This window comes from Myotis yumanensis, unplaced genomic scaffold, assembly GCF_028538775.1.
Source record: "Myotis yumanensis isolate MYYU_CA2020_CCGP unplaced genomic scaffold, mMyoYum1.0.hap1 SCAF_9, whole genome shotgun sequence".
NCBI classification, from domain to species: domain Eukaryota; kingdom Metazoa; phylum Chordata; class Mammalia; order Chiroptera; family Vespertilionidae; genus Myotis; species Myotis yumanensis.
The window spans coordinates 35,547,561-35,572,141 of NW_027223760.1; the positions used below are offsets into that span (position 1 = coordinate 35,547,561).

Consider the following 24,581-nt stretch of genomic DNA (forward strand, 5'->3'; position numbering starts at 1 on the left):
TAAATACCAGTGAGGTGAAGTGATAACATGTAGGCCCACATAGCTGTGAGTCTCAGCCAAGACCAGAATCTGATTCTAATAACTCCCGAGCCTCTCATGTTCAACTCAGCTATGTCTAGGGAAGCTGAAGTGGACACCAGGATGTCAGCCTTGCCTTCATCTTCTTAAAACACTTGGTCTTGGCTTCCAGGCATGGGCTGACCTTACTTAGATTGCTGCTACTTCTCTTTTCTCTGGTCATTCTATCTTGGCTGGCCCAGTCCTTCTCTGCAAACTCTAAGGCAGGGCTGTGGGCAAGAAACTGTAACAGTTTATTAATATGTCTGTGTGTGCAAATGCACACTGAATGAGACAAAATTAAGACAAGAGAAATTCAGCAGTATCTGGACCTTCTTCCTGTACCACTGCCCCCTCCCTTCTATTATATCCATTGTTTCCCTTGCTGCCTTTACAACTAGCTTGGTCCTACCTTTCCAGCTGGGGCTCCCTTCTTCCCAATCTCCTAGAATATCACCTGTGGTAAGGTCTGCTGGTTTGCTACCATTGGCATTTAAACCATACTTCAGCAAATAGCCATGATTTAAACACTTTAATGTCTACTAAACTTTTGGAAATTAAAAAAAGGCTTATAAATTTGTGGGTTGACAATATTTAACCTCTCTTCATTCTTTCCAGTATGTAATTTTGAGAATTTTCTTTTTAAAGACAGGAGTCTTATTTCATAAAGGAACTGTAGTAAGGATGACATTCCATATATTTCATGACTTTTTAATAGCTACAGTTGTAAAATAAATTAGTAGATGAAGGAAAAGATTGAAGGTTGAGATTCATGGTCAGCATGAGGAATGGGGCTATGCCAAGCTTTACCTATCTCTGCTGACCCAGATCTTTGCTATTAGAAACAATAGAAGGGTGCTCTATGAGCCTGAAGGGCCAGGGTCTGATCATTTCAGCAGTTCTTTATGAAGTGAGCTAAGAATCAGTGAAATATTGGGGCAAAAACAAGCAGTTGATATACATCATGACAGAGAATCCATAAGCACCCTTTTCGCTCATTTATTTCATCTCCATGAGCATACACACCTTGTCTATTTTCTTTATAGCTCTGATCCAGGTTTGAAAACGTGTTATTTATATATTTGTTTATTTGATAATTATTTGTCTTGCTATTACTATTTGTCATCAAGACAGGCAAATGCCTTGTCTTCATAATGCCTGAAATATAGTAGACCTTAATTAAGTATTTGCTGAATCCCAAATCAGAGGTACTTATAATTGGTTTTGAGAAATCAAGACACATGAAAGCTTCAGTGTTAGCTCAAGAGCAACATTGAGTAATATTACAAAGCATTATCTAATTAAATTATATATTAAATAAATGGTAAGAAGTTCTATAAGAATTAAAAAGGTAGAAAATATTTGTAAGAGGAAAATAAATATAGGCATTAGAGGGAAATAAAGAATGCCAAGTTTTATAGGATGGAAATTAAAGGTATCAAAATATGAATTTAATAAACAGTTTATCCTGATACATAACTTAGAGATGAAAGGGTGGCAAAGTTAGGATTAAGATATATTTTATAGAGCTTTAAATATTAAGTTGAGGAATTTGGAATTTTTATGAAGTGAGCTAAGAATCAGTGAAATATTGGGGCAAAAACAAGCAGTTGACATTATATTAAAGAAGTATAATTTAATGAAGCAGTGGATTTTCATTGAAAAAGGAATAGATGATATAGGAGGAATGGTTAGGGAACTGTCCACATCAGAGTTGATGAGAAACACAGTGGCAGTGACCATGGAAAGGGAAAGGAAGGAATGTGTGCAGAAGATATTTCAAGGAGAAATGGAAGGATTGTTGATTGTCTGTGAATTGAATAAATATTAGAATGAGTGGAAGACTACCGAGAGGTTATTGTTGCCATTGAGAAAAAAAAAGACAAAATCAAATTGGGGTCAAACACACACACACACACACACACACACACACACACACACGGTCTTCCATAAAAAGAGTATTATTATTCACAGATGACATGGTGTGCACTTAAACATCTAAAATAATCTACAAACACACAATTAGAATTAAAATAAGTGTGCTAAATGTTGCATCTACAAACATCAAGTACCTAGAGAAAATTTAATTAAAGCTATGCAAAACTTAGACACAGAAAACTACAAAACCTTACAAAAAGAGATTAAATAAATGAAGTGATATTGTACTGGTGTAGATTGTTATATTATAAAGAGGAAAGTTCTCTCCAAAATGTAGTATAGATTTAACACTTTCTCAATTAATTTCTGAAAATTGATAAGCTAATTTTAAAGTTCATCTGGAAAAGCAGAGAGCCAGACTAGATAAAGTAGACTTACTCCATAAGTAAAATAATGTGGGTATTCACATAAAACTAACTAATAGAATGAAATATAAAGTCCAAACTTAACCCCCCCCCACACACACACACACAAACACACACACATTTTGCTAAATTTGATATGTAACTATATGTTGCTTATTTGCATGTGTTATAGGACTCCAAATTTATAAAGGAAATTTCTGTACCTCATAATATTGATGTGTTATACACATAGTATATAATCAATAAAAACTTAATGTTATGCTAAAGAAAGTTGTTTCATTCTGTTATGCAACAAATGTCAACTCTTCTAGATGATTGCAATAGGTTGATTGCATTAACAGCTTCCATGGTTTGCACCTTCTGTATCATAGCCTTTGATATTCCCCTGGCACCCTGACTCTGGGCTTGGCCAGTGATTGGGCTAATCAAACACCTGCAAAGTTAACATTAATAGAGGCTTTTTAAAATGCTTGCAAATTTTGGTTCCATTTTACAGAGCTCTGTCACTGCCATGAGAAACACCTCTGCTAACCTGCTGTAGGGATTTGAGAGACACAGAGAAAGAAGCCAAGTCATTCTAGCTCAGGCCAGCCCAGAGCAGCTGGCCAGCCCACCAGCCAGCTGGCCAGAGGCACACGAACATACCTGACATAGATCAGCCAGACCCAGAGACACATAGCCCTGTGAGAAATAATAAATGACTTGTTTAAAGCTACTAAATGCTACGGTGATTTATTAACCAACAATAACTAACATATAATGGTGATAAAGCACTTAAGAAAACACACAGAAACCCTGCCTTCATGGTAATTATTTTCAAGTTATCAATATACATGATGCCAGAAGGTGATAAATGCTATAGAAAATATAAGAAAAAAGAAGGAGATTTGCTTCAACAATATTAAATAATGTGTACCCAATAAATATTTCCTATTTAAACAACAAAGAAAATTGAGTTTTCACAATTGCCTTTTTTAAAAAGAAACTTTTCTTTAGTATAGTTTTAGATTTACAGAAAAAATTAGAAACATAGTTTAGAGTTCTCATATACCCCACACCAATTTTTTCTATATTAACATCTTACAGTAGTATGGTACCTGTTACGATTAAGGAACCACTGTTGATAAATGATGAAGCCTATACTTTATTCAGATTTCCTTAGTTTTTACCTACTGCCCTTTATTCTAGAATTTTATCCTGGATATCATATTACATTTAGTATTCATGTCTTCTTGTGATAGTCTTTGCTCTGACAGTTTCTCAGATTTTTATTTTTTTTAATTTTCTTTTAAAAATTTTTATAAGGAACACTTCATGAATTTGCCTGTTTCAACCTTTTGCACGGGCCATGCTAATCTTCTCTGTATCATTCAAATTTCACTATATGTGGTGCTGAAGCCAGCACAGATTTTCCTTGTTTTTTTATGACCTTGACAATTTTGAGGAGTTACGGCCAGGTATTTTGTACAATGTCACTCAGTTTAGATTTGTCTAGTGTTTTTGTCATGATTATATTGGTATTATATGTTCTTTTAAAATATTTGTATTTATTTCAGAGAGGAAGGGCAAGAGAGAGAGAGAAATAGAGACATCGAAGAGAATCATTGATTGGCTGTCTCCTGCACACCCCACTTTGGGGATCTAGCCTGTGAGCATATACCCTGACCAGGAATCATACATGACCTCCTGGTCCATAGTTCAGTGCTCAACCATTGAGCCATGCCAGCTGGGCAGGTTATATGGGAAGAACACCACAGAAGTAAAATGCCATTTTAATCACATCATATCAAGGGTTTGTATGAACAACATGACTTATTACTGCTGATCTTAACCTTAATCACCTGACTGAACTGTTTGACAGTTTTTTCCATGATAAAGTTTCTATTTCCCACTTTCTCCAGATTGCAATTTTTCAAGGGAAGTTACTATGAGTAGTACAGAATGAAGGAATGTAGAGATTGTATTCCACTTCATTGAGGGTAAAGTATCTATGTAAATTACTTGGAATTCTTCTGAATGAGAAATTTGTCATTTCCCCTCAATTTATTTATTCTGTTATTTTTATATCAGTATAGGCTCCTGATATTTATATTATATTTTGGTTATAACCCAAAATAGAAAATATTTTGGCATTTGGGAGTTCTTTTAGTTGGTTTCTATGTTTTTTTGAGATACTTGTATCGGTGTGTGTGTGTCTGTGTTTGTATTCATGCACTTGAGCATTTCCTTTCTGGCATTTAAGGTGCTCCAGGAGCATCCTGTATATTTTCCAGAATCAGACATTTTCCCAAGGAGTGAAATCTTGATTCCTTTTATTGCAGAATGATATTGGAAACTAAAATTTAAGTCCTATGTGTGCTCATTGCTACTAGGGTGGTGGTGTTTCTGGGTCCTCTCAGCTGACAGAGTAAATATATATGTGTGTAAACAATTGCCTTTTTTATTATTTTATTTTTCCAATACCATTTATCTCCTCTCTGCCCTTTTCCACCTCCCCTGTTCTCTCCCACCCACCCCGGCAATCACCACATTGTTGTTCATGTCCATGAGTTCTCTCTCTTTTTTTCTTTTTCTGCTGAACCCCCCCCCACTCCTCCCTTAGCAATCCCCCCCCCCCCCCCAAGCCAGCCACCTGCTCTCTATAAGTCTGTATTTTGCTTGGTAATCCAGTTTGTTCATTAAATTCCACATATGAGTGAAATCATATGGTACTTGTCTTTCTCTGACTGGCTTATTTCACTTAGCATAATGCTCTCCAGGTCCATTTATGCCATCACAAAGGGTTAATTTTTCTTCCTTTTTATAGCAGAGTAAACAATTGCCTTTTTAGGCACTAAAATATTGTCTATATATTGATCACTATAGTTATTATATACTTAAATAAAAAAGTATTTATTATTTTCCTGTAAGAATATAACCTCTGTAGATTTGTTATTCCAAATCCCAGTAAATGGAAATATATTTTATACCTCCAAGAAACAGTCTTTAAAGTTGCATGTTTAGAAAAAAAAATTTTCTTCCCCTTAAATCATCTTTATTAATACTTGCTTAGTGATTTATTACCTGGTAATAGTATTTAAGGTACAGTTGGGGGAACTAATGCTGGAATAACTTCCACCAATTCCCTGACTTGCAAATCACATGCTAGGTTTGTCAACATAAGGTGTAAAGTCTAAGTATGAGAATACTGAATGAAAATTTGGAACTTCTGTGTGTTAATTCAGGATGTGTGTTACAGCACAGAGGTCCCATTTTTCTCTTCATTTTCATGGCTTATATATAACCATGATTGTTAAGTTTTCTTTTGGAGAGTGAAGTGCTTCTGTATTTATAGGCAAGCAAATATGGCAGAGGATACGGGACATGTGAGACTGAAGGAATATAGGTTGATCCTTCAGCACATAACCCAGTGCTCTTGGCAAAATCTCATCTCTGCTACAAAAAAATAAAGGTGTGAACTTCAAAAGAAACCAATGAAATACTGAGACAGATGCCCAACAAAACACTTCCTGAAATGAATTACAGATTGATGATGGAATTGAAAAGAGAGAGTTGATGCTGGAAAAAATTTCTTCAACTGTTGTTTAAAGGATCAGGGGAATGAAATACACCCACGGACTGGTAAGCATGAACAGCCAGTCATTTCCATCCATCATCCATATTCTGAGAGGCAGCCGTGCTATTCTGACTTTAGAATCTTGAATTTTCTTAACGAGGTCTCTGGTAGAATATCACAAGCCATTTGAGTAAATCAGTTTCAGGAGACTTAGGTTGCATTTGTATTAAAATGATATTATATATCTATCATTTCAATAGAGGCGAAAGTGAGACTGGTTAAAGGAGAACGCCATGTGGCATCCGCAAACCTGAATTTATACTGTGTTTCAACTTTCCACTCACACAAGTGTTTCCTAATGTAGGCTAAAGCCATCCATTTCAGCCTGACTTATTTATGCCTAAAAGTGATTGCTTTAGACAGCCAATGAAATACTGAACTCCCTCCTTCTGTCTCTTGGTATAGGAGAACTACAGATACTGATGGTTAAAGTAACAAGATTGACTACATGGAGGATCAGTCAGAATGCCAAGATGAATTCCTGACAGCCACGTTGACTTTTAATGCAGTTATAACTATAAAAGTGACTGGGTAAGAATGGTGATAGAGGAGCCCATTTATCCCTCACAGTGACTTCTGTAGGGGATTTTTTAAGTTTTCAAGCCTTAAGAGCTTGTGATTTTCTTACCAAGGAGTTGGCAAAAGTTATGCTGGTATTAGTAAGCTAAAGTCTGCCATAAAAATCACCACCAGATACAAGGAATTACTAAATCATTGGACATAAATGAGGATGTTAGGAGATAAAGCTGAAGTTTCCAAATTTGTACTTCTAAGGCAACATTTCTAGGGATAAAACATGTTTTTCTGTTTTTAGCCAATGTGAGGACAAGCTCATCCACACACCAAATCCTAAGAAAATAACATTTTTTGGGACAAGAATTTTAACTATAGCAATCGTCTATAAACAACATTTAACTTATGAAAAGGATATTTTAAAGAGCTTTTTGCTTTGCTTCATTTGGGATTTCCATATGGAAGTTTGTATATCAGCCAAACATTTCAGAATTGTGAAGGAAGTCCACTCCCTCCCTCCCTCCCTCCTTTCTTACTTCTTTCCCTCTCCACTCCTATGCAGAAAAGTTTTGCTCTAGACCCAAACTTGAACATTACACTCATCTAAACTTTCTGTCTAACAAGTGACCTTACAGTTAATAGAATGTCCTTGTCATTCCAGGCTGGTGTGGCTCAGTGGTTGAGAGTTGGCTCATTAACCAGGAGGTCACAGTTTGATTCCAGGTCAGGGCACATCCCTGGGTTGCAGGCTTGATCTCCAGTAATGGGGGTGCAGGAGGCAGGTGATCAAAGAGTCTCTCTCATCACTGATGTTTCTAGCTCTCTCTCCCCTCTCCTTTCCTCTATGAAATCAATAAAAAACATTTAAAAAACTCTAAAATAAAATTAAAATAGAATGTCCTTGTCTTAGAAGGAATTTTTTTTTGCTATTGATTGTGGTTTATCAAAGTTTTACATTCAAATAGAAATATTTTCTTCATAATAATTTTTAATCAAAGAGGATGTACAGTTTTCTTTATATCATTTTATCAAATAGGAGAAAATTAAAAAGGAGTTAATTGATAGTAGTGAATGACATAGGACTTTTTGAACTGAGAAAATGCCATTGAATTTGTTGATTAGATAGCTGTTCTTTGATGGACTAATTTCTACATTATCTTAGATGTTGAGGAATCATTAAAAATGTATCTTTACTGCTTCCAAGTCTACGTGATCTATTGCAGTGTTAGAGCCAGAAAAGGAAAATGGTTAAGGAATGACAGATGGTAATTAAATGGTGAGAGCAGCCAAAATTATTCTTTCAAAAACTTGTTAATAAAAAAGTGGTGGACCAAAGATTGCACAGTGTCAAGGAATAGAATATTTAAAAGAAAAAATGAGTAGACATGACGATGAAATTGAAGATGAGGAAGTGATTAAGTGGAAAGCAGAAATAAAGAAATAAAACTTTAGAGTTTTTTTTATAGTGATACTAGTGTCCTGGTACACAGATTCATGCACATTGAAAGGAAATTAATTAGGAGAAATATTTTAATATTGCTATTCGCCCTTTCTCTATAATAGAAGTGTCAACCAAATTCATGATCAACAATGACAGATGGAAAAAACATGTATGATTGATGCCAGTGAGAGCTTTATTTGTATCGCCCATGTAAGAGTCAACTTAGCCTTTTATATATATACTAGAGGCCCAGTGCACGAAATTCGTGCACAGGTAGGGTCCCAAAGGGGGTGGGGGTGAGCCAGGATGCGATTAGTCCTCCGGGCAGGTGTTAGGACACCCTTGCTGGCCCGTGATCTGGATCCATCCTGCTGACATTCACGCCAGTTGTCGGGAGCCACCTGGTGGCTGCTTTTATATCCTTTCTTCCTTGCGGAGTGTCTAGAGAGGGGAAACGACACGGTGCTGAGGCAGACTTCCAGGAGGCCGGAGGCACTGTTGGGATCGTGCCGGTGGTGCTGTTCCATTGGTGCCTGGCCTGTTCTCCAGAGATTGGACATGCAGGACTACTGAGGGAGTGGCTGGTACTGGGCCCGTGGGCCGCTGGGACAGGTCTGTCAGCTAACTGGTGCTCCCGCTGTGGGAGGAGTGCAGTGACCACCAGGGGACAGCTCCTGCATTGAGTTTCTGCCCCATGGTGGTCAGTGCTCATCATAGCAACTAGTTATTCTGGTCGTCCGGTCACTTAGGCTTTTATATATATAGACTAGAGGCCTGATGCACAAAATTCGTGCAAGGGGCTCAGCCCTTGCAGCTTTGGCTGGCCCTCGCAGCCTCGGCCAGCCCTCGCAGCCCCCAGCTGGCCCTTGCAGCCCCTCACAGCCCCAGCCAGCCCTCACAGCCCCTCGCAGCCTTGGCCAGCCCTTCTAGCCCAAGCTTCATCCAGATGGTCATCCAGAGGTCATCCGGATGGTCATTCTGCTGTTCAGTCTAATTAGCATATTAGATCTTTATTATATAGGATAGATAAACTTGCTTAATTAGACCTGCTTTCTGATGTCACTAAACTTTTTCCAGCCCAGTGAAGTACCCCAACTTCTCTTTCAGGAAATGGTCACAACACAGCAGTAAATATTAACACAAAGCAGATTATTATTATAGATCATGCAGGAAGAACAAAGGGTAAAATATTTAACAGCAGCAGTGTTTGACTATATTCTGCACAGTGAGTAAAACTGAAGTCATTTTCAAGGTCCACCATTTCTTACTTCTTTTCAGTCGGATCAAGTTTCTAAACTTTCTAAATCTCTGTTTTCTGGCTAATGAAAAGAAAATAGGATACTGCCGAGTCTCCTATCTACCTACTCCAGGACTTCTGTGAGGATCAAATGAGATGAGGCATGGGAAAACGCTTCACAAACATTTGGTTGAACTGTAAAATGTTTGCACCTGGCTATAAAGCAAGTCATGTTCCTGGACTGGAGAAACTCCAAGAAGGCTAGTCCTAGAGAGAAGAAGCTGGGTGTTGCTGCGTGACGTCATTACCCAGTGCCCACAGTGACTGTTTCTGGGCTGGGCTGGGCTGGGCTTTGGGCCACATTTTGCACAATGGGGTCTTGGCAGCGTTGTCTGCGATTTGGTGGGGTTTTGCTATGGGATGGTGGCTGAGCCTGTGTCCCACTTGGAATCCAAGTGTTGGTTTGTCAGCCCAGGTCTGTGTTGCCGTTTATTTTTAAACTAGAGGCCCAGTGCATGAAATTCGTGCATGGGTAGGGTCCCTAGGCCTGGCCAGCGATCAGGACCAATCGGGGCCTTCCAGCTGCCCCCAGGGCCTTTCTTCTGGCTGACGGCCAGGGACTCCCTTCCCAGCTGCCAGCTTCTGGCCAGGGCCTCCCTTCCCTGGCTGCTGGCTGCCAGCCCGGGCCTTCCTTCATTCCACACCACCCACTGGTGGTCAGCACACATCATAGTGAGTGATTGAACTCCCATTTTCCTGGTCAAACTCCCAAAGGGACACTTTGCGTATTAGCCTTTTATATATATAGACTAGAAGCCTGATGCATGAAATTCATGCAAGGGGCTTGACCCTCACAGCTACAGCAGCTTGCTTCAGCTCTGGCAGCCCCAGCTTCATCCAGAAGGTCGTCTGGAAGGGTGTCCGGAAGGTCGTTCGGCTGTCCTGTCTAATTAGCATATTACACTTTTATTATAGATACGATGGGGGGGACACATAAAGGATAAATACGTGGAAAAATTTGGGGGATGGTACAGACAGTGAAGTTACAGAGAAGTAACAAGGTGGTGAGAGAGCTCAGAGAAACTGGCATCATAGTTTCTATATTTTCCAGACCTTAGAGTAAGTGGGTAAAACTTTAAAGATTTAGTATGAAGAATAAAAGCTAGTGTGAAAAAGTGATATTGAGTGTTCTTGGTGCACCATCCAGATCCCCTTTACTGCTGGTAATGCACCCAACCATGACTTCTGTGAATATTGGCTGCTGACCACTCACAGTGGCATCTTTTGTGGATTATGACCACCCCATCCACTGCAGACAATGGCCAGATACTGACACAGAGGTACAAAAAATGGACTGCCGTGCCTCAAGGTGAGACTGGCTCTGTGGGTGCCATTCATGATCCAGAGCTTTGTGGTGGAGAACAGTAGCCTCCAGAATTATGAAAACCCATTGTTACTGGATGTCCTCTCCTACCTTGCCCTGCTTCCTTACTGCTTTACTCCTGAGGGTATTAAATTGAACAAATCACTGGAATGAATATCTCTATCTCAGGCTCAGCTTTAGGGGACAGGGATATCTATAAGGTTTAGGGGGCTGCAAAATGGTTTGGTGCCCCTTAAGCCAGGCTAATTTGTTGTGGAGTTTGTCAGTTGTGGTTACTGGATTTCTCAGTTTTATCTTAGCTTTCTAGCTGTCCTTGGCAGTTAGAAACAGGAGCAGTGATAAAATCTTGCCCTGATAATTGCATGGCCCTTTCAGACTGTATTTGCTTGTCTTTTGCATGCCTTGCAATTTTTTGTTTGACATATAGGGAAGTAGACAGTGAGGTAAGCAGGCCTTTAGTGTAGGAGTTTACATCAACCAAGTCAGTAGTTATGCTGCTGGATGTATGTTGCTGCTGTGAACACCAGAAGCTGCACATTTCTCTAGCGATTCTCCCCTTTTGGTTTTGACTTTCTCTTTGTGTAGCTCTCCCAGCTTTGCTGGAGGCTTAGTGGTCCAGGATTCTTGTTAGAATAGGCAGATGGAAAGGTATGACCTGGGAGAGGAAGCTGGGGCTTTGGAGGGAGTATGTGTGAGATGTGACAAACTAAAAACAGACAGTGGAGGTGGCAGGCCCCTATGTGAGGAGGAAGGATTCTGAGCCCTCCATAGTGTGGTCTAACACCTGGGCAAAGGAGCCTTATAGCTTAAAGATACTTTTTTTTTTTGAGACACAAGGGAGGGAGTGACTTGTTCCTTCTGTTGAGGTGTTCCAGCCTAGGGGTATAAATCCTCTACAATTCCAAATATTGGGGTACTTGGTTTGGTTTCAGTCAGCTAAGTTGCCCACTCAGGTTCTATCTGAGTGCATTTCTTTCCTACAAATAAATTCTCACCTGCTTTTGCTATTATTTGTTGTTTCTTGTTTGAATTCATTCCTACAAGCTAGCCAAGAACTGGGGGCTCACAGTACTGTCTCTGGTCAGAGGTTATCTCCAGCCAGAGACATTCTGATTAAATTTTCATCTCTGGAGTGTATATTGGGCCCATGTTTGGGGACTTGGTCTTTGGTAGTATGTGTTTCTGTCCTCCTCCAGGGTAAAGGTTCTCCAGCCACCATTTCCTTCCCTGGTGCAATGAGTATCATCCAGTGTTCTCAGTCTGACCTTGAGACACTCTCCCATGGAGGTAAAGGCTTTTTCAGCTTCCTTTAGGTGAGATAGAGAGATTGAGAGTAGGCAGAGCTCCCTTCTCCTGGCTGAGATGGAATTCTACCTTTCACCTGCACAGTGAGTATTTTTTGTTCAATAAGGGAGAAGAGCCTGGATAGAGTTTATAGTGGCTGCTCGGCATGTCCCCCAGTGGGTACCACAGGTGAACTCTCTCCAGTTTCTCCCCTTCCCATGAGAAGAAAATGTGAGAACTTCCCTATGTCTTAGCCTCCAGGAGTTTTGCATTTTTGCTCCAGCAATTCTGAAGAATTTGTAGTTTAATGATCCTACTGACCTCTATGATCAGTGGTAGCTTCTTTGACACATAAGCAAGTGCTTGGCTCCTGTGTTTCTCTGCAAGTATCTGTTCTTCCTCAGGACTGCCATTTGTCCCCTGACAAATGTGATATCCAATGGGTTCGTGAAAAGTCATTAATTTGCTATAAGTTCATCTCGTTTTCTTGTATGAATAATAGCTTTTCTTGTTCAGCTCACTACATATCTAAACTGAAATTGAAATCCTCCATTCATTTACTTTTAACCTAGTAGAACCTCCTACTTAAAGTGGATTTCTTTTTGGTAGCATATTCTTAGGTTTTGTTATTTTAATCCAATCTAAACACCTGCGGTTTAATTGGCTTGTGGGGCTATGGCTATTAATATTTATGCTGATTATTGATAAGATTAGGTTTACATTTATTACCTTCCTACTTGTTTTCTCTTTGTCAATCTGTCCTTTATTTCTTTTACCCTCTTTGTCTTCTTTTAGATGAATTCTTCTAGAGTAATTATGTATTTGTTATTCTACTTTATCTTCATAATTTTTACTTCTACATAGGTTTTAAATCCAGCAATTAATAATTACTATTTTTCTTTTGACAGTTTTCTTTGGAAAACATTTAAATAATAAGGAAAAAGCTTATATATTCATCCATATTCTTACCCATTTTTGTGTTTTTTATTCCTTTGTTCTCTTCTATTTGGTATAATTTACCTTCTAACTGATGAACCTCTTTTTATATCTATTGTTTTATGGGTCTACTACTCATGAATTCTTTCAGCCTTTGGTAAGCTTGGCAAAATAATATTTCACCTTGTTTTTGAGAGTTATGCTGCTGGGTATAGGATTCTAGGTTAACAAGTTTTTATTTTCTTTTCTTTCCTTTTCTTTCCTTTTCTTTTGTCTTATTATCATCCTTGTTGTATTGTTATAAAACAGAAATTTGCTGTCATTCTGTTGTTTTGTACACAATGTCTTTTTATGGCTGTTTTTAAGTTTTTTCTTTATCACTGGTTTTTAAAAGATTATTATGAAGGGCCTTAGTGTACTTTCCTCAAGTTTCTTATACTTAGGGTTCTTTGAGCTTCTTAGATTTGTGGGTTTATAATTTTCATCATTTTGGTAAATTTTCAACCATTATTTTTCAAATATGTTTCTGTCTTTCCTTCACAATCTCCTCCTTTGAATATTCCAATTACGTGTATATTGTACCATTTAAAGTTGTCCCACAGCTTATCAATGCTCTGTCAATTATTTATTTTGGGGTCTTTTATCTTCTAAGTGTTTTATTTTGGATCCTTTCTATTTTCCTGTCTACAAGTTCATAAATCCATTTTCTTACAATGTTTAATATTCTGATAATTCCATGTAGGGTATTTTAAAATCTCTCACATTGTAACTTTTCATCTCTATAAGTTTGATTTCTGTCATATTATATCTTTCATGTCTCTGCCTAACTTTTTGAATGCATGGATATGCTTAAATAACTATTTTCATATCCTTATTTGCTAGTTCTGACATCTGTGTCAGTGTTTAGTTGGTTTTAATGGATTGGTTTTTCTCTTATTTGTCCTATTTTCTTGCTTTTTTTGGTCCGTAAAATTTTTATTGGATGCCAGACATTGTTAACTTTTGCTGTTAGATGTGTGCTGTGTTTGTATACTCATAAATATTCATGCAATGTTTTCAAGATGCAGTTAGGTTAATTGGAATCAATTTGATCCTTCCTTTAAAGACTGTCAGGCTTTGTTCTGATCAACAGCTAAGTAACTTGTGATTTAGTTTCTTCCTCTCTAGCCTTTTTTTTTTATTTTTAAGCTTGGCTAGAGAAAATATAGAATGGCCTTTACTCTAGTCATAGCGTTTTGGTGTTTTTGTTTTTTGTTTTTACAACTAGATATGGCTTATTTAGTCCCAGTGGAGGTGATCTCGAGTTACCTGGATGGCTGGAATTTAAGCAATACTCCTTCCCATGTGAGCCTTGGGAGGTATTCATCTCTCAGGTTGACAGTCATTCTATACCTAACTTCATAGAGTTTCAACCTTGGACACATATTATATTAGTCAGCAAAGATTTAGATGGCCTCTAAAGATTTTTAAGAATTCTTTGTTTACAATGCTTCTATTTATTTTTATTTAAATTAAATTAATTGGGTGACAAATCTATATAATAAGATTATATAGATTTGGAGTATAGACGTCTATGATACATTACCTGTTTATTGCATTATCTGCCCACCACCCAAAGTCAAATCACCCTCCATCACCATATATTTGACCCACTTTACTTTGTACTAGTCCCCCCACTCCCCATTTCCTCTGGTAACCCCACCATACTGTTGTCTGTGTATATGAGTTTTTGTTTGTTGTTTTTCTTATTTGTTCATTTGTTGCTCTCAGTTTTATATCCCACATATGAGTAAAATCATATGGTTCTTGACTTTTTCTGTCTGACTTATTTCACTTAGCATGATATTCTCAAGGTCTATTCATGTCACATCTTGTTCATTCATGTGGACATCTTCCACCACCCTGCAGAGGCTTCTGCTTATCTCTTTTTTAATCCTCACTCAAGGATATGTTTTTATTGATTTGAGAGAGACAGGGAGAAAAAAAGAGAGAGAGAAGCATTGATGTGAGAGAAACATCGATTGGTTGCCTCCCATTCACACCCTTACCAGGGCCCAAACTCATAACCTAGGTATGTGCTGTGAATGGTAATTGAACCCATGAGGTTTTGGTGTATGGGATGACACTCCAACCAACTGAGCCACCTAGGGCTTCTGATTGTCTTGATGTCTACTTAACAACTTCTAGCCAATTCATTGCTCTGGAATTTCCCTCCCTGCTATGAAGTCCAGAATGTTCCTCTAGGCATAAAGTTGGGCCAAATATAGGCCTCATTTCTTTTGTCTTCCTTCCTACAAAGATCACAGTTCTGTGCTGTTGCTTCACAAAGCCTGAAAACAGTACTTTTATACATTGTTCACTTTTTGTCTGTTAGGCAGTAATCTTGGCCAGATGTGGGATAAATACAAGCAAATTAAAAACAGTCTTCAACATTATATATCTTCTATTTAAAAATTGAATAGAAATTCCAAAATATATTCATTTTCTTCTTTATGGATAGTTACATTCTGTGATTTAAAAAATCTTTACTAGTAATTGATACTCAAGAAAAGAAAACTTTAGTCTGCTTACCTTGTCAACTATGGGCGCACAAAGTTATAAATTTCTTGTTAGGCCATCTCATTGTGATTACCAAAACATATTGATATATTTTAATTTCATTATCATTCAGTTCAAAATAGATGGCATGCCTATATTATCTAGTCTTCCCTTTGCTTCTTTCTTGTTAAATAATTAGCAGATTATTACAACAGTATCATTAGGACCCATGGAAAAGAATTAGCACAAGGTACAGACTTTCCTGTCTGGGACTTCTAGGCCTATTTTTTTTTTTCCAATTGGCCTTTTAAAATGTGTTAAAATTTCATCTGCTTTCCTTTTATCTTTTTCTCCAGTAGCTCGCTCCTCCTTTGCCAGTTCTGCCAGAGATGAAATTTAGTTGTATGTCCCATCTTTCCTAAAAAGGGCTGTCAGTTTTCTGATTTTAGTTCATTTGTTTACTTTGCAACACCAGCTATGGTGATGGACTTAAAATAATCACGGATCTACAGTTATCCAGCTTGTCCTTTTCAGAGTGAGGAAGACTTTCTTTGGTGAATTTCTACATCTCAAATGGAAGCAGAACTCCCTCAGTCACTCTACTATCTCTCCTGTCAATAACCCATCATCTTGTCAATCTCAGCTACATACTCAGCTGTCTTCTTGAGTAAACACAACTATTTTCAAATATAAGGACTTATCAGCAGCACCATTTGTTTGTTATTAGTTTATTTGTATTTGAGGCAAACATTTGTGTTAGTTAATTGGCTTTATCTACAGGAAAATAAACTTTTCATATCTTTATAATGGGAAATACATTTGGCAATTTATAGAGAGGCAACCTGCAGCTGAAGCCAAGCTCCAGTGAGCCCAGGGGCTTGGGGAAGTAGGGGCACTAGCTTCCTTGATGATTAAATTTCAAAGAGATAGTTTCCAGGTACTGGAGAAAGGCAAGCTTAGTTGGAAAGTTGGTAAGAGGCTTATTTAGCTTTTTAAAAAGATTTCCATACATTTCAAAGTAATATTGAAAGAATGTACACATTTTCTAAAGTAAATACTCTAAGGGAGGAGGAGTCCCTGTTCTTTATTTTTGATGGAGAATTAAACCTCGTATTTTAAAATTTTATTTATCCTTATACTACCTGGATGTTAAAATTTCTGTTTTACAACAAATTTATAGCTGGTTTGTGATTACCAAAAAAAGTCTTAATCTTATAGTGAAACATCCTATATAAGAAAAGCCTAATATCCAAATCAACCGAATAGTGGAACAACCTGCGGAGCGACCAGTCACTATGACATGCACTGACCACCAGGGGGCAGATGCTCAACGCAGAAGTTGCCCCCAGCCCGCAAGCCCCAGGTCAGCCAAGGCGGGTGCCAGCGGGGGCCCTGCAATTGCTCCCTCCCCCCCGATTGCCCCACAGATCAGCCCTGATCGCCGGCCAGGCCTAGGGATCCTACCCTATATATTGGGAACAGTCTCTTAGATTTAAAAATTAAAACCTGGCAAGGCTACTCTAACACTGAAAAAACAGGATGATGCAGTGATGATGTGCATGGACTCTGGCTGGCACATTTTGTGGTCAGCCCTGATTATGACACGTATAACTGTGTGACAAAGCCAATTACTTAACTTCTCTCTGCTTCAGTTTTTACACCCATAAGATGGGGAAAATGGTACTACTGCCTCAGAAGGATCATATTATGTACTACTTTTTTGTAATCAGGGCAAAAAAATGTAGCTGCCCATACAACAGCAAGATGCCTTTCACCTGTATGAAAAGTATGGTCACTGGTGCATGCAGCATCCCGGATTACAAGAGGTATGTCCAACTGCCGGTGTAAGCCCGTGAACCAGCAGTTGGACATCCCCTGAGGGGTTCTGGATTGTGAGAGGGCGCAGGCCTGGCTGAGCCCCGACACCCCCATGCATGATTTTAGTGCACCAGGTCTCTAGTTAGTTATAAAATAGAACAAAAAGCCAGATGCTATATGTATGATGAAAAATGCTGATTTAAAAGTCATCTGTTAGTTTAAATTGATTCACAGTGGGGTTTTATCATTCAAGTGAAAGAATTATACTTAAAGTAAAATGAAGAAAAAGGTATTATGTATACTTCTGAAGACTTTTGAACTTAGCATCTATCAACATTATCTACATTCTTATTAAAATAGATATTTAAGATCAAAAGTAATTTGTCCAATTTTTGGTAATGAACTCTTCCACTAAGGACAATAAAATTTGCAAGAAAAAATGTGTTTGTTTGTTTTTTAATTTATCTTATAAACCCATTAGGAGTCAGAAAGACACTGGGGAATTCCAAGGCATAATATTTTAATGTATTCCTCTTGATGCTATTGAAATAACCTGGTTATAATTTATCAGGAAAGGAGGAAAGAGAAGGCCAAATAATATAGGCATGCCAATTATACAGCTTTGCCAAAAGGCTGCATTTAACATTCTCCAAATCTGTTCCCCACTGATCCAAGAGGGATGGGACGGAGAGAGCCAATTTAGATGCATGCCCAGTAAAGGTCTGAGTAACACGGGAGGGTGCCTATCTGTCTTCCAGTCATACCTGGGAACAATTTAGTGGCCAAGATAGGTGTAGCCACTGCCAAGTTCTGGAAATCTAAATATTTAAACTTCCAAACAAAGCAAGTGCTCTCTCTCTTCTCCCTCTCATGCGCTGGGTTCCTGGTTCTCCTGTGGCAGGGAGATGCGCCCTCCTGTTCCCATGTGAACTCATCCATGTTGGACTCCACACATGGACTAACAGACTTTAATTCGCTGGAATTCTGAACCACACTGAGCTGAAACATGGAACAGAAGCTCTGGACACTGGCCTTGTTGCTGGGTCTGCTGGTACCCCAGCTGCACCTTTTTTAGGACTGGCTTAAGGGGCAGGGTAGTTTGGAACCCAACACATGTAATCACCAAAATAAAGCCTTTTCCACCTCCCATCCTTCCATGGGGACTTCTGAAAATGCTTATTTCAACGTGCCCCAAGAGTCTCCACCATGCTCCCACAAGTGACAGGGGAGAGTTTTGATTCTCCAGTAACATTATCAGCAGAAATAGAAGCACTAAATCTATTATTGCTTTAGGGGAATTTGCAGATAAAGTTCTCCAGGGCTTTGATTTGATAACATTCCACAGGAAGAGAGACAGAAGTTAAGGCCCAGGGCCTGACCAAGGTCTAGCAGTGGTTCTCAATCTTCCTAATGCCACGACCCTTTAATACAGTTCCTCATGTTGTGCTGACCCCCAACCATAAAATTATTTTCGTTGCTACTTCATAACTGTAATTTTGCTACTGTTATGAATTGTAATGTAAATATCTGATATGCAGGATGTATTTTCATTGTTCGTGACCCACAGGTTGAGAACTGCTGGAGTCTGTAGGATTCTTTCCCAACAAAGTTGGGACTTCAAGGACCAGAATAAAATGAGCAAACCTCGAGCATAAATTTTAAAATAACTATGCTTATTCTTTAAACACATAATGTCAGACATCAAATCAGCTGCGGGTAAGATTTAATAACTGGCATAGTAGGTTTGAAAAATTGGCAAACAGAATTTCTTTAAATGACTATCAAGATAACCCAAATTAAGATATGAATGGTTGTTCTTAGCAAGAGGATGAACACAGCAGAAGAGAAAATTGGAAAGTAGAAGAAAGATAAAAATAAAACAATTATTCAGATGCAACACATAGAGACAAAAAGGTGGAAAATCCAGAAGGGAGGGTCAGAGGCAGAAAACTACTAAAAAAATTTGATTCCCAAACCAGCAAATTGATACCTTGCTTAAAATAGAGATATAAATTCCTGTTTCTTGAGAAATGCTTCTCAAATTATGGTCCCAAGCCAGGGGCATCAGCATTACGAGAAACTAATTAAAATGCAAATTTTCTGGACTCCACCTCAGAGAGATTGCATCAGAAACTCAGGAAATTCCACAGATATATATGTCATGTCTATAAGATAATCACAGGAAAATAAATAGCTGTGGCTAACAATTCAATCTACTCTATAAAAATAATGAGAAGTTAAAAATAAAGACTGTAAATAGATATACTGGGCAAATATACAAAAAGCTTGTATTGCTATATTAATATAGGACAAAAATAGATAGTAAGGCATGAATCTAGAAACATAACAATTATGAGCATGTATTCCTATATAATAAAGAGGTGATATGCAAATTGACTGTCATGCCCTCACACAAGGTGGCCACCCCCATGTGGTCACAAGATGGCCGCCCCCAAGTCACAAGATGGCCGCCACAAGATGGCTGGCAGGGGAGGGCAGTTGTGGGCGATCAGGCCAGCAGGTGAGGGCATTTGGGGGTGACCGGGCCTTTAGGGGAGGGAGGACAGTTTGGTGGGACCTAGCCTGCAGTGGAGGGCAGTTGGGGGCGACCGGGCTGGCAGGGGAGGGCAGTTGGGGGCAACTGGGCCAGTAGGGGAGAGCAGCTGGGGCAAATGGGCCACCAGGGAAGCAGTTAGGCGTTGATCAGGCAGGCAGGCAGGCAAGTGGTTTGGAGCCAGCTGTCCCAGATTGTGAGAGGGATGTCCGACTGCCGGTTTAGGTCTGATCCCACAGGCAGTCGAACATCCCCCAAGGGGTCCCAGATTAGAGACAGTGCAGGCTGGGCTGAGGGACACCCCCTCTCTCCCCCTGTGCATGAATTTCATGTACCGGGACTCTAGTATTTTAATAATATAGTCTCACGTATATAAGAATCAAGGTATTGGGGTTTGGTAGAAGATTGAATATGACATTTCTGCAAAGTTATGAAACATGACATACATTATCATTCATCCACTTCTTCATTCATTAATTATTCTATAAACACTATGTGCCAAGCATTACCCTAAATATTAGAGACGTAAATGTAAACACATGATTTCTATAGGTAAAGAGTTCATTGTTACATGAGTAAACATTTTTCTGCTTTTGATAAAGAAAATATTTTAAATATTTTAAAAGTCATATTACTGCCTCTTTCCACCTCCCAGAATCTCCGACAATTTAGAGAGAAGACAGTGGCACATGCTGTACTTACTAATGTCATTGATTTAGAAGACAATGGCCTGTTTCTGTGTGCACAGGTGGGTAAGTGAATTCAGTGACCATATTTATAATGCCTACATTGAAGTTTATGTCTGTTAATTCTAACATCTAATCACTCTCACAGGTACCTTCTGTTGCCTGCTTTATTTCTTTACTTTTTTTCCTGACATGGATTGTAATTTTCTGTTTCTTTGATTGTTTAATAATAATTTGTTGCAAACTGGTTCCCCACTCCCCAGGCTTGTTATTGTTTGTTTTCTTGCTTGTTTAGTGACTGACAGAATATTTTAGTCAAGTCTACCTGCCTTTTCAATGTGAAGCCTCTGATGTTGCCCCTCAGCCACACTCATGTTTTAGTTGATTTCCTAGAATGAATATTTTTTCATGTGCTGCATGTCCTTTGTATTATTTCCAGAGCCTCTAAATAGTTGTTTTTTAAAAAATAATTTTCGCCAGTTTCACTGGGAAATAGATCTATGGAGCTCCTCAAGCCATCATGCCACTCCCATGTATTCTTAAGAATTTAATTTTTTTTATTGTATTTGGACTTTTTCTTTACGTAAGGTAAGAAATATACAGCCAATTTGTTCCCCAGATGGCTACTCAGGGATCCCAAGTCTTATTATTGACATCTTCATCCAACTGATCTGAAATGCCACCTTCATCACATGCTAAGTTTTCCTATATGTTTGAGTCTATGTCTGGAATTGAAAATTGCTTCTATTTGTTGGTAAGTCTAGTGACATGTGTATTCTGATTTTTAAAGTTCTGAGACTGTATTTGATGTAACCAGTTCCCATAATCATTTTTATATTTTCTAAATTCACTGACTAATTTTACTTTTTTATTTTCCTCAATAATTTTTAGAATGAGCTTCCCCAGCTCTATAAAAATAAAATATATATTAGTATTTTTATTTTGAGTTTAATTAATAAATTAACTTGGTAGGGTTGACATTGTGTCTAAGTAAATTGTATGGCTTCCATTTGTTTATGGTTCCATTTGTTTGAGTTTTAGTAGTGTTTAAAATTTTCTTCATGTATTATTTACATGTTTTTTGTTAAGCTTGTTTCTAGATACTTTGTTTTTCGTAACTCCTATAGTTTTATCTTTCTTTGTGTTTTCTTTTTAAAAAATTTTCTTACTATATTTTCATTTTTAGTAATAATTTTTCAATATATTCTTGCCTTGCTTGATTAGTGGCATCTTCTGAAACCAGACATTTCTAATTATTTTTTCATTTCTACCTATATTGGCTCATATCTACAGTAAAATCTTAAATAGCATGTGATAATGAGAATTTTTTTATTTCTTCCTATTTTTAATGGAAATGCTTCATATATATATATATATATATATGTACACATAATATGTAACATAATATATTAAATTATAATTATATATAAATGTAAAAATAATTTTAAAGTTCTCAGTTTTCCCTATATTATTGAATGATTTCTATGTAGAATGGGTTTTCAGTTTTGTCGAATACCTTTTTAAGCATCTATGAAGATAATATAATTTTTGTGTTAGCCCTAATTAGTAAGAAGAATAATATTTTTACTTAATATTTACTCATCCTTGTAATTTGGGAATAAACTCTGAATATTAATGATTTTACTTTTTAATATGCTGCAAATTTTGGTCCCAAAATATTTTATTTAGTGTTTTTGCATCAATATTTATCAGTATGATTAATTCATCATCTTGTGTGAATACACAAACCTTAATAATTATAAAACAACAATCAAACACACATGCACACCAATACCTTTTTATAAAATAATTCAAAAAATTGATTTACTGATAAGGGCACAGAAGGGGTTATGCAAAGAAAAACCTACAGTTTGCTTTGGGGTGGCGGTAAGGGGATAAATAGGAATTTGAAGATTGTAGGTTCGAAGAAGGGAAGACAGGAGAGAGGATCATGATCTAAGAAATCTATGAATTTCCAGCTTGAAGAAAAATTCTGAGTAGGTGTTTATATGGTAAACTTGTATGTAAGCACTGAGATACCTAGTATAGTTGTACAATTCACCACATTCCCCTCTGCCAGTGTGGGTACTCTCTCCTCCATGATGCCTAACTTTTCTTAAACTGCTCACACAGTAGGCTCGCATTACTTATATAAAAAACTAAGGGCAGGAAGGACATGCGGCCTTCTCAACTGGCCCCACTTTGGTGGGAGTATCGCCTTACAGAATTCCAGGGCAGGACCAAACTTGAAGTGGAGCCCAACGCAGAATGCCACACTTAGGAGTAGGCGAGTTAGAAGCTTAGGGATGAGTATGAAACAGACCATTTTATCCTGAAATGCTAAAGGAAGGTGACACTTGAAAGGTGAAGAGGCAAAAATAGAGCAGTAGATAATCAAGTTTTCTCTTGCATAGCATTTAAAATTGGAATGTCACATTCATATGCATAATTTCATTTGTACTTTATAGGAATTTAGTGTATCAGGTAGAGCAAGCCATGTTATTATTATATGTTCTAGGTGAATAACATTCTATTGGGTGAGGCATGTTCCTAGTCCAAGGTCACACAGCTAGTGAGTGGTGGAATCAGGTTTATGTCTAGGTCTTCTGAATACCTTCAGCTTCATTTTTCATAATAATTCAGACATATATAAACTGTGTGTGCCTAAGGTAACTCTTGTGTAATCACCTTTGCCTCTAACCTAAAGCAGGATGTGTTTGACAGTTTTCAATTATTAAATTGATATACTTTTTGGGACCTTCCTGATGGTGACCGCACAGTGCCAACTGAACACTTAAATTAAGAAGCGTGGTTGATCCACAAGAAAAGATTGATCTTGACTTATTAGAACTCTGATTACATGTAAAATGCCATTTCTGTACAAATTTAATGCCCTTCAAAGTATTTTCAATTGCAATCAAAACATGTTTCTATGCTTTCTTGGTTTGAAAAATGATGATGCTGCAAAAAGTAATTCAGTAAAGATCTCTGATCATTGCCAGTTTGACAGGTATGGATCAAAGAGAAAGTAACTTGCTCAGTGATTCAGTAAGCTGAACTTTAAAATGTGCTTCCAGTCATCTATGAAATAATGCTATGCATGGATGACACCTTAGATTTCCACTTGGCCACTTGCAAAGATTAATGACCAATGTCACAGGCATGAAAGAAAAATCGTACTGATTATAGATAAATGCACAGCATACTGTATAGTTTCCCTAAGTAGCACTTAAGTTTATATTTTTTTGCTCTTAGAGTAAAGCTATATTTTTAATCCTACCAAGAAGTGAGAGTGTAGTCTAAAGAGTCTTAAAGAGCTTTATTAAAAATGTAAAGTGCTTGCCCAGCCGGCTTGGCTCAGTGGTTGAGCGTTGACCTATGAACCAGGAGGTCATGATTCAATTCCATGTCAGGGCACATGCCTGGGTTGTAGGCTGGTTCCATAGTAAAGGGTGTGTAGGAGGCAGCCAATCAATAATTCTCTCTTATCATTGATGTTTCTATCTCTCTCTCTCTCCCTCTTCTTCTCTGAAAACAATAAAACATATATTTTTTAAAATTTTAAAAATATAATGTGCTGTTACATTATATTGTTTCACTATGCCCCACCCCACATTTAAACTTAACATCTTACATTTCAAAATGCTTGACTATCTACAATAGAGTGTATTTGACAAATGAACTCTTACATATTTATTGTTCAGAAACAACCCCAGAGTGCAAATTTTAAACTTTCTGATTATAGAGGAAAGTGAGTACTTTAAAGCTTTTCAGGCTAAGAAGACTAAGTGGCATCTTCTGAAATGTGCCCTTCTCTTTTAGTAGTATATTCATGCATTTTGTAAGGTTTTAAGCTGAATAGACAAATTATCTTTACATGATTGCTTAGCTCTAGGATATTTATTCTAATTTTACATATTGGACTATAGTGGGCTTTGGCCAGTGATATAGCCAGTTCAAGTGATACAAACAAATTCTGCCTGAGGCAAGACTTGAACAATTTGTAAGGTGTACAAAAAGTAGAATATACAGGAATATACTGGTTTTTTTTTACATTTCTGTTTATAGCCAAACTAAACTATTGCATACTAATGAACTTTACACTAAAGAAGACCAGATGGCAGAAATAATAATTTTATTCTAGGCTAAAAAACAAAGAGAGTTTGTAACTCTCCTTATTTATTTTTTAATTAGTTTTTCTTGATAAAGAAACT

At 37.7% G+C, this 24,581-nt stretch overlaps 1 pseudogene; it reads right to left on the reverse strand.

Moving 5' to 3' along the window:
• Positions 1-3,650: 3,650 nt before the first annotated feature.
• Positions 3,651-3,765, reverse strand: LOC139017076 (U6 spliceosomal RNA; annotated as a pseudogene).
• Positions 3,766-24,581: the final 20,816 nt, after the last annotated feature.